General features: G+C 42.9%; 2 pseudogenes; both read right to left on the bottom strand.

Moving 5' to 3' along the window:
* Positions 1-305: 305 nt before the first annotated feature.
* Positions 306-408, bottom strand: LOC130343172 (U2 spliceosomal RNA; annotated as a pseudogene).
* A 3128-nt stretch (positions 409-3536) lies between these two features.
* LOC130343166 (U2 spliceosomal RNA) lies at positions 3537-3639 on the bottom strand (annotated as a pseudogene).
* Positions 3640-10664: the final 7025 nt, after the last annotated feature.

Below are 10664 nucleotides of genomic sequence, written 5' to 3'. Positions count from 1 at the left end.
AGTACCAATGCATGGTCAATCAACAGCAATGACACCCCCATGTCAATTAACAAGATTCAGCACCCACTACCTGAAAGACAGCTACCTATCATGTCATGTCCAACCTGCACAGGTGTGCTGGTTGCTGAGCTTATTCAATTAAAGAGGACATTCAGCAGCAGCAGTCCTGTGCCTGGTCGCTCCAACAGGGGCCAGACACAAGCGGCACCACCTATTGTCTTTTGCCTGCAGTAGGGGCCCACTGGACTAGCCAGCAAGCAGCTGCAGCAAATAAACAGGTAATCTTTCTTTCCAACACTGAACCCTGGTGGTGCATTTAATATATGCTACCATATAGGGGACATATCAGATATTAAACTGATATAAACAGACACCACATTTGATACCAGCCAAAAGGAAGAATGAGAAGTGATAACTGTGAAAGGGGAGGAACCAACGCTGTCCCCTTCACATGCACCATCACTACTTGTAGGAAGGTAGGCTGGCTGGCAGCCTCCCATACACACTCTGGCTGGGTGGCAGTCACCCACCAGTACACACAGCAGGCCCTAAACCCATATCATTATTGCTAAGCAGGAAAATGGGAGTCCATTTCACTCTGATGGACCATTTTTAAATGCAATCCATAACCTGGCTTTGGCAGGAACCCTTCTTACTCCTCCTACTTGCATTTGATACTGGGTTTAGGATCTGCATAGGAAACACACACACACACACACACACACACACACAAGCACACACTTACCTGTGTTGCCTGCTGACGCCTCCTTGGCTGTCCCCAAACGGTATAAAACCAACAGCCACGGGAAGCTGTAAGGATAGAGGACATACCTGCATCCTATTGGACTCACTTGTCTTGGTTAAATCCAGCTTATTTGAAAACCTATGGATCTGCTGCTTCTGCTCATGGCAGTGCTGCTTCTGACAAGGCTGTTCTTTGGTGGGCCTAGGTGACATCACAATCTCCATGGTTACATACACAACAAAGGTCAGATGTTGTTTACACCTGGCCATGCCAGTGGTATTGAGTAGCATATCACAGTGCTAAGGGTCCTGGATGCAACAATCTTTCAATGGGGAATAGCCGCACTGAGTTTGTCAAGTGCACCCATGTTTGCAACTCCAACAATACACACATATGTATGTATGTATGTATGTATGTATGTATGTATGTATGTATGTATCTATCTATCTATCTATCTATCTCTTTCTCTCTTTCTATATGTATATATATATATATATATATATATATAGAGAGAGAGAGAGAGAGAGAGAGAGAGAGAGAGAGAGAGAGAGAGAGAGAGAGAGAGAGAGAGAGAGAGAGAGAGAGATGGAAATACTTTTTTAAACATGTTTTCACCTTTTTTTTTAACCTTCTTTTTTTCTTCTCTCCATGTTTTCCTTCTTTCCTCCTTTTTTCCTATGCTGCTGCTTCTTATTTTTCTTCTTTTTCAGACCCTATTATTGCACTATTGCTTATTCAATACCACCAGCAGATGGAGACACTATATTACAACATTAGTTGTGAGCAGCAGTTTGTACAAACAAATGCCTCATAGCTGATGTCCTATCCATTATTGCAATGGATGGTTGGCTGGCAACATTTGTTTTTATTATTCCAATACCACAGTACCAATGCATGGTCAATCAACAGCAATGACACCCCCATGTCAATTAACAAGATTCAGCACCCACTACCTGAAAGACAGCTACCTATCATGTCATGTCCAACCTGCACAGGTGTGCTGGTTGCTGAGCTTATTCAATTAAAGAGGACATTCAGCAGCAGCAGTCCTGTGCCTGGTCGCTCCAACAGGGGCCAGACACAAGCGGCACCACCTATTGTCTTTTGCCTGCAGTAGGGGCCCACTGGACTAGCCAGCAAGCAGCTGCAGCAGTAAATAAACAGGTAATCTTTCTTTCCAACACTGAACCCTGGTGGTGCACTTAATATATGCTACCAGATAGGGGACATATCAGATATTAAACTGATATAAACAGACACCACATTTGATACCAGCCAAAAGGAAGAATGAGAAGTGATAACTGTGAAAGGGGAGGAACCAACGCTGTCCCCTTCACATGCACCATCACTACTTGTAGGAAGGTAGGCTGGCTGGCAGCCTCCCATACACACTCTGGCTGGGTGGCAGTCACCCACCAGTACACACAGCAGGCCCTAAACCCATATCATTATTGCTAAGCAGGAAGATGGGAGTCCATTTCACTCTGATGGACCATTTTTAAATGCAATCCATAACCTGGCTTTGGCAGGAACCCTTCTTACTCCTCCTACTTGCATTTGATACTGGGTTTAGGATCTGCATAGGAAACACACACACACACACACACACACACACAAGCACACACTTACCTGTGTTGTCTGCTGACGCCTCCTTGGCTGTCCCCAAACGGTATAAAACCAACAGCCACGGGAAGCTGTAAGGATAGAGGACATACCTGCATCCTATTGGACTCACTTGTCTTGGTTAAATCCAGCTTATTTGAAAACTTATGGTGCTGCTGCTTCTGATCATGGCAGTGCTGCTTCTGACAAGGCTGTTCTTTGGTGGGCCTAGGTGACATCACAATCTCCATGGTTACATACACAACAAAGGTCAGATGTTGTTTACACCTGGCCATGCCAGTGGTATTGAGTAGCATATCACAGTGCTAAGGGTCCTGGATGCAACAATCTTTCAATGGGGAATAGCCGCACTGAGTTTGTCAAGTGCACCCATGTTTGCAACTCCAACAATACACACATATGTATGTATGTATGTATGTTGTATGTATGTATGTATGTGTATCTATCTATCTATCTATCTATCTATCTCTTTCTCTCTCTCTATATGTGTATATATATATATATATATATAATTTTTTTTCTTTTAAATATATATATATATATATACATATATAGAGAGAGAGAGAGATGGAAATACTTTTTTAAACATGTTTTCACCTTTTTTTTACCTTCTTTTTTTCTTCTCTCCATGTTTTCCTTCTTTCCTCCTTTTTTCCTATGCTGCTGCTTCTTATTTTACTCCTTTTTCAGACCCTATCATTGCACTATTGCTTATTCAATACCACCAGCAGATGGAGACACTATATTACAACATTAGTCGTGAGCAGCAGTTTGTACAAACAAATGCCTCATAGCTGATGTCCTATCCATTATTGCAATGGATGGCTGGCTGGCAACATTTGTTTTAATTATTCCAATACCACAGTACCAATGCATGGTCAATCAACAGCAATGACACCCCCATGTCAATTAACAAGATTCAGCACCCACTACCTGAAAGACAGCTACCTATCATGTCATGTCCAACCTGCACAGGTGTGCTGGTTGCTGAGCTTATTCAATTAAAGAGGACATTCAGCAGCAGCAGTCCTGTGCCTGGTCGCTCCAACAGGGGCCAGACACAAGCGGCACCATCTATTGTCTTTTGCCTGCAGTAGGGGCCCACTGGACTAGCCAGCAAGCAGCTGCAGCAAATAAACAGGTAATCTTTCTTTCCAACACTGAACCCTGGTGGTGCATTTAATATATGCTACCAGATAGGGGACATATCAGATATTAAACTGATATAAACAGACACCACATTTGATACCAGCCAAAAGGAAGAATGAGAAGTGATAACTGTGAAAGGGGAGGAACCAACGCTGTCCCCTTCACATGCACCATCACTACTTGTAGGAAGGGAGGCTGGCTGGCAGCCTCCCATACACACTCTGGCTGGGTGGCAGTCACCCACCAGTACACACAGCAGACCCTAAACCAATATCATTATTGCTAAGCAGGAAGATGGGAGTCCATTTTACTCTGATGGACCATTTTTAAATGCAATCCATAACCTGGCTTTGGCAGGAACCCTTCTTACTCCTCCTACTTGCATTTGATACTGGGTTTAGGATCTGCATAGGAAACACACACACACACACAAGCACACACTTACCTGTGTTGCCTGCTGACGCCTCCTTGGCTGTCCCCAAACGGTATAAAACCAACAGCCACGGGAAGCTGTAAGGATAGAGGACATACCTGCATCCTATTGGACTCACTTGTCTTGGTTAAATCCAGCTTATTTGAAAACCTATGGATCTGCTGCTTCTGCTCATGGCAGTGCTGCTTCTGACAAGGCTGTTCTTTGGTGGGCCTAGGTGACATCACAATCTCCATGGTTACATACACAACAAAGGTCAGATGTTGTTTACACCTGGCCATGCCAGTGGTATTGAGTAGCATATCACAGTGCTAAGGGTCCTGGATGCAACAATCTTTCAATGGGGAATAGCCGCACTGAGTTTGTCAAGTGCACCCATGTTTGCAACTCCAACAATACACACATATGTATGTATGTATGTATGTATGTATGTATGTATGTATGTATCTATCTATCTCTTTCTCTCTTTCTATATGTATATATATATATATATAGAGAGAGAGAGAGAGAGAGAGAGAGAGAGAGAGATGGAAATACTTTTTTAAACATGTTTTCACCTTTTTTTTTAACCTTCTTTTTTTCTTCTCTCCATGTTTTCCTTCTTTCCTCCTTTTTTCCTATGCTGCTGCTTCTTATTTTTCTTCTTTTTCAGACCCTATCATTGCACTATTGCTTATTCAATACCACCAGCAGATGGAGACACTATATTACAACATTAGTTGTGAGCAGCAGTTTGTACAAACAAATGCCTCATAGCTGATGTCCTATCCATTATTGCAATGGATGGTTGGCTGGCAACATTTGTTTTTATTATTCCAATACCACAGTACCAATGCATGGTCAATCAACAGCAATGACACCCCCATGTCAATTAACCAGATTCAGCACCCACTACCTGAAAGACAGCTACCTATCATGTCATGTCCAACCTGCACAGGTGTGCTGGTTGCTGAGCTTATTCAATTAAAGAGGACATTCAGCAGCAGCAGTCCTGTGCCTGGTCGCTCCAACAGGGGCCAGACACAAGCGGCACCACCTATTGTCTTTTGCCTGCAGTAAGGGCCTACTGGACTAGCCAGCAAGCAGCTGCAGCAGTAAATAAACAGGTAATCTTTCTTTCCAACACTGAACCCTGGTTGTGCACTTAATATATGCTACCAGATAGGGGACATATCAGATATTAAACTGATATAAACAGACACCACATTTGATACCAGCCAAAAGGAAGAATGAGAAGTGATAACTGTGAAAGGGGAGGAACCAACGATGTCCCCTTCACATGCACCATCACTACTTGTAGGAAGGTAGGCTGGCTGGCAGCCTCCCATACACACTCTGGCTGGGTGGCAGTCACCCACCAGTACACACAGCAGGCCCTAAACCCATATCATTATTGCTAAGCAGGAAGATGGGAGTCCATTTCACTCTGATGGACCATTTTTAAATGCAATCCATAACCTGGCTTTGGCAGGAACCCTTCTTACTCCTCCTACTTGCATTTGATACTGGGTTTAGGATCTGCATAGGAAACACACACACACACACACACACAAGCACACACTTACCTGTGTTGTCTGCTGACGCCTCCTTGGCTGTCCCCAAACGGTATAAAACCAATAGCCACGGGAAGCTGTAAGGATAGAGGACATACCTGCATCCTATTGGACTCACTTGTCTTGGTTAAATCCAGCTTATTTGAAAACTTATGGTGCTGCTGCTTCATGGCAGTGCTGCTTCTGACAAGGCTGTTCTTTGGTGGGCCTAGGTGACATCACAATCTCCATGGTTACATACACAACAAAGGTCAGATGTTGTTTACACCTGGCCATGCCAGTGGTATTGAGTAGCATATCACAGTGCTAAGGGTCCTGGATGCAACAATCTTTCAATGGGGAATAGCCGCACTGAGTTTGTCAAGTGCACCCATGTTTGCAACTCCAACAATACACACATATATATGTATGTATGTTGTATGTATGTATGTATGTATGTATGTATGTGTATCTATCTATCTATCTATCTATCTCTTTCTCTCTCTCTCTCTATATGTATATATATATATATATATATATATATATATAATTTTTTTTTCTTTTAAATATATATATATATATATATATATATATATACATATATAGAGAGAGAGAGATGGAAATACTTTTTTAAACATGTTTTCACCTTTTTTTTACCTTCTTTTTTTCTTCTCTCCATGTTTTCCTTCTTTCCTCCTTTTTTCCTATGCTGCTGCTTCTTATTTTTCTTCTTTTTCAGACCCTATCATTGCACTATTGCTTATTCAATACCACCAGCAGATGGAGACACTATATTACAACATTAGTTGTGAGCAGCAGTTTGTACAAACAAATGCCTCATAGCTGATGTCCTATCCATTATTGCAATGGATGGCTGGCTGGCAACATTTGTTTTAATTATTCCAATACCACAGTAACAATGCATGGTCAATTAACAAGATTCAGCACCCACTACCTGAAAGACAGCTACCTATCATGTCATGTCCAACCTGCACAGGTGTGCTGGTTGCTGAGCTTATTCAATTAAAGAGGACATTCAGCAGCAGCAGTCCTGTGCCTGGTCGCTCCAACAGGGGCCAGACACAAGCGGCACCACCTATTGTCTTTTGCCTGCAGTAGGGGCCCACTGGACTAGCCAGCAAGCAGCTGCAGCAAATAAACAGGAAATCTTTCTTTCCAACACTGAACTCTGGTGGTGCACTTAATATATGCTACCAGATAGGAGACATATCAGATATTAAACTGATATAAACAGACACCACATTTGATACCAGCCAAAAGGAAGAATGAGAAGTGATAACTGTGAAAGGGGAGGAACCAACGCTGTCCCCTTCACATGCACCATCACTACTTGTAGGAAGGGAGGCTGGCTGGCAGCCTCCCATACACACTCTGGCTGGGTGGCAGTCACCCACCAGTACACACAGCAGACCCTAAACCCATATCATTATTGCTAAGCAGGAAGATGGGAGTCCATTTCACTCTGATGGACCATTTTTAAATGCAATCCATAACCTGGCTTTGGCAGGAACCCTTCTTACTCCTCCTACTTGCATTTGATACTGGATTTAGGATCTGCATAGGAAACACACACACACACACACACAAGCACACACTTACCTGTGTTGCCTGCTGACGCCTCCTTGGCTGTCCCCAAACGGTATAAAACCAACAGCCACGGGAAGCTGTAAGGATAGAGGACAAACCTGCATCCTATTGGACTCACTTGTCTTGGTTAAATCCAGCTTATTTGAAAACCTATGGATCTGCTGCTTCTGCTCATGGCAGTGCTGCTTCTGACAAGGCTGTTCTTTGGTGGGCCTAGGTGACATCACAATCTCCATGGTTACATACACAACAAAGGTCAGATGTTGTTTACACCTGGCCATGCCAGTGGTATTGAGTAGCATATCACAGTGCTAAGGGTCCTGGATGCAACAATCTTTCAATGGGGAATAGCCGCACTGAGTTTGTCAAGTGCACCCATGTTTGCAACTCCAACAATACACACATATGTATGTATGTATGTATGTATGTATGTATGTATGTATGTATCTATCTATCTATCTATCTATCTCTTTCTCTCTTTCTCTCTTTCTATATGTATATATATATATATATATATAGAGAGAGAGAGAGAGAGAGAGAGAGAGAGAGAGAGAGAGAGAGAGAGAGAGATGGAAATACTTTTTTAAACATGTTTTCACCTTTTTTTTTAACCTTCTTTTTTTCTTCTCTCCATGTTTTCCTTCTTTCCTCCTTTTTTCCTATGCTGCTGCTTCTTATTTTTCTTCTTTTTCAGACCCTATCATTGCACTATTGCTTATTCAATACCACCAGCAGATGGAGACACTATATTACAACATTAGTTGTGAGCAGCAGTTTGTACAAACAAATGCCTCATAGCTGATGTCCTATCCATTATTGCAATGGATGGTTGGCTGGCAACATTTGTTTTTATTATTCCAATACCACAGTACCAATGCATGGTCAATCAACAGCAATGACACCCCCATGTCAATTAACAAGATTCAGCACCCACTACCTGAAAGACAGCTACCTATCATGTCATGTCCAACCTGCTCAGGTGTGCTGTTTGCTGAGCTTATTCAATTAAAGAGGACATTCAGCAGCAGCAGTCCTGTGCCTGGTCGCTCCAACAGGGGCCAGACACAAGCGACACCACCTATTGTCTTTTGCCTGCAGTAGGGGCCCACTGGACTAGCCAGCAAGCAGCTGCAGCAGTAAATAAACAGGTAATCTTTCTTTCCAACACTGAACCCTGGTGGTGCACTTAATATATGCTACCAGATAGGGGACATATCAGATATTAAACTGATATAAACAGACACCACATTTGATACCAGCCAAAAGGAAGAATGAGAAGTGATAACTGTGAAAGGGGAGGAACCAACGCTGTCCCCTTCACATGCACCATCACTACTTGTAGGAAGGTAGGCTGGCTGGCAGCCTCCCATACACACTCTGGCTGGGTGGCAGTCACCCACCAGTACACACAGCAGGCCCTAAACCCATATCATTATTGCTAAGCAGGAAGATGGGAGTCCATTTCACTCTGATGGACCATTTTTAAATGCAATCCATAACCTGGCTTTGGCAGGAACCCTTCTTACTCCTCCTACTTGCATTTGATACTGGGTTTAGGATCTGCATAGGAAACACACACACACACACACAAGCACACACTTACCTGTGTTGTCTGCTGACGCCTCCTTGGCTGTCCCCAAACGGTATAAAACCAACAGCCACGGGAAGCTGTAAGGATAGAGGACATACCTGCATCCTATTGGACTCACTTGTCTTGGTTAAATCCAGCTTATTTGAAAACTTATGGTGCTGCTGCTTCTGATCATGGCAGTGCTGCTTCTGACAAGGCTGTTCTTTGGTGGGCCTAGGTGACATCACAATCTCCATGGTTACATACACAACAAAGGTCAGATGTTGTTTACACCTGGCCATGCCAGTGGTATTGAGTAGCATATCACAGTGCTAAGGGTCCTGGATACAACAATCTTTCAATGGGGAATAGCCGCACTGAGTTTGTCAAGTGCACCCATGTTTGCAACTCCAACAATACACACATATATATGTATGTATGTTGTATGTATGTATGTATGTATGTATGTATGTATGTATGTATCTATCTATCTATCTATCTATCTATCTCTTTCTCTCTCTCTATATGTATATATATATATATATATATATATAATTTTTTTTTCTTTTAAATATATATATATATATATATATATATATATATATATACATATATAGAGCGAGAGAGATGGAAATACTTTTTTAAACATGTTTTCACCTTTTTTTTACCTTCTTTTTTTCTTCTCTCCATGTTTTCCTTCTTTCCTCCTTTTTTCCTATGCTGCTGCTTCTTATTTTTCTTCTTTTTCAGACCCTATCATTGCACTATTGCTTATTCAATACCACCAGCAGATGGAGACACTATATTACAACATTAGTTGTGAGCAGCAGTTTGTACAAACAAATGCCTCATAGCTGATGTCCTATCCATTATTGCAATGGATGGTTGGCTGGCAACATTTGTTTTTATTATTCCAATACCACAGTACCAATGCATGGTCAATCAACAGCAATGACACCCCCATGTCAATTAACAAGATTCAGCACCCACTACCTGAAAGACAGCTACCTATCATCTCATGTCCAACCTGCACAGGTGTGCTGGTTGCTGAGCTTATTCAATTAAAGAGGACATTCAGCAGCAGCAGTCCTGTGCCTGGTCGCTGCAACAGGGGCCAGACACAAGCGGCACCACCTATTGTCTTTTGCCTGCAGTAGGGGCCCACTGGACTAGCCAGCAAGCAGCTGCAGCAGTAAATAAACAGGTAATCTTTTTTTCCAACACTGAACCCTGGTGGTGCACTTAATATATGCTACCAGATAGGGGACATATCAGATATTAAACTGATATAAACAGACACCACATTTGATACCAGCCAAAAGGAAGAATGAGAAGTGATAACTGTGAAAGGGGAGGAACCAACGCTGTCCCCTTCACATGCACCATCACTACTTGTAGGAAGGTAGGCTGGCTGGCAGCCTCCCATACACACTCTGGCTGGGTGGCAGTCACCCACCAGTACACACAGCAGGCCCTAAACCCATATCATTATTGCTAAGCAGGAAGATGGGAGTCCATTTCACTCTGATGGACCATTTTTAAATGCAATCCATAACCTGGCTTTGGCAGGAACCCTTCTTACTCCTCCTACTTGCATTTGATACTGGGTTTAGGATCTGCATAGGAAACACACACACACACACACACACACACACACAAGCACACACTTACCTGTGTTGTCTGCTGACGCCTCCTTGGCTGTCCCCAAACGGTATAAAACCAACAGCCACGGGAAGCTGTAAGGATAGAGGACATACCTGCATCCTATTGGACTCACTTGTCTTGGTTAAATCCAGCTTATTTGAAAACTTATGGTGCTGCTGCTTCTGATCATGGCAGTGCTGCTTCTGACAAGGCTGTTCTTTGGTGGGCCTAGGTGACATCACAATCTCCATGGTTACATACACAACAAAGGTCAGATGTTGTTTACACCTGGCCATGCCAGTGGTATTGAGTAGCATATCACAGTGCTAAGGGTCCTGGATGCAACAATCTTTCAATGGG

Source organism: Hyla sarda, unplaced genomic scaffold (assembly GCF_029499605.1).
Source record: "Hyla sarda isolate aHylSar1 unplaced genomic scaffold, aHylSar1.hap1 scaffold_672, whole genome shotgun sequence".
Lineage (NCBI taxonomy): Eukaryota > Metazoa > Chordata > Amphibia > Anura > Hylidae > Hyla > Hyla sarda.
The sequence above is the reverse complement of the archived record's forward strand: the minus strand, read 5'-3'. Positions and strand labels throughout refer to the sequence as shown.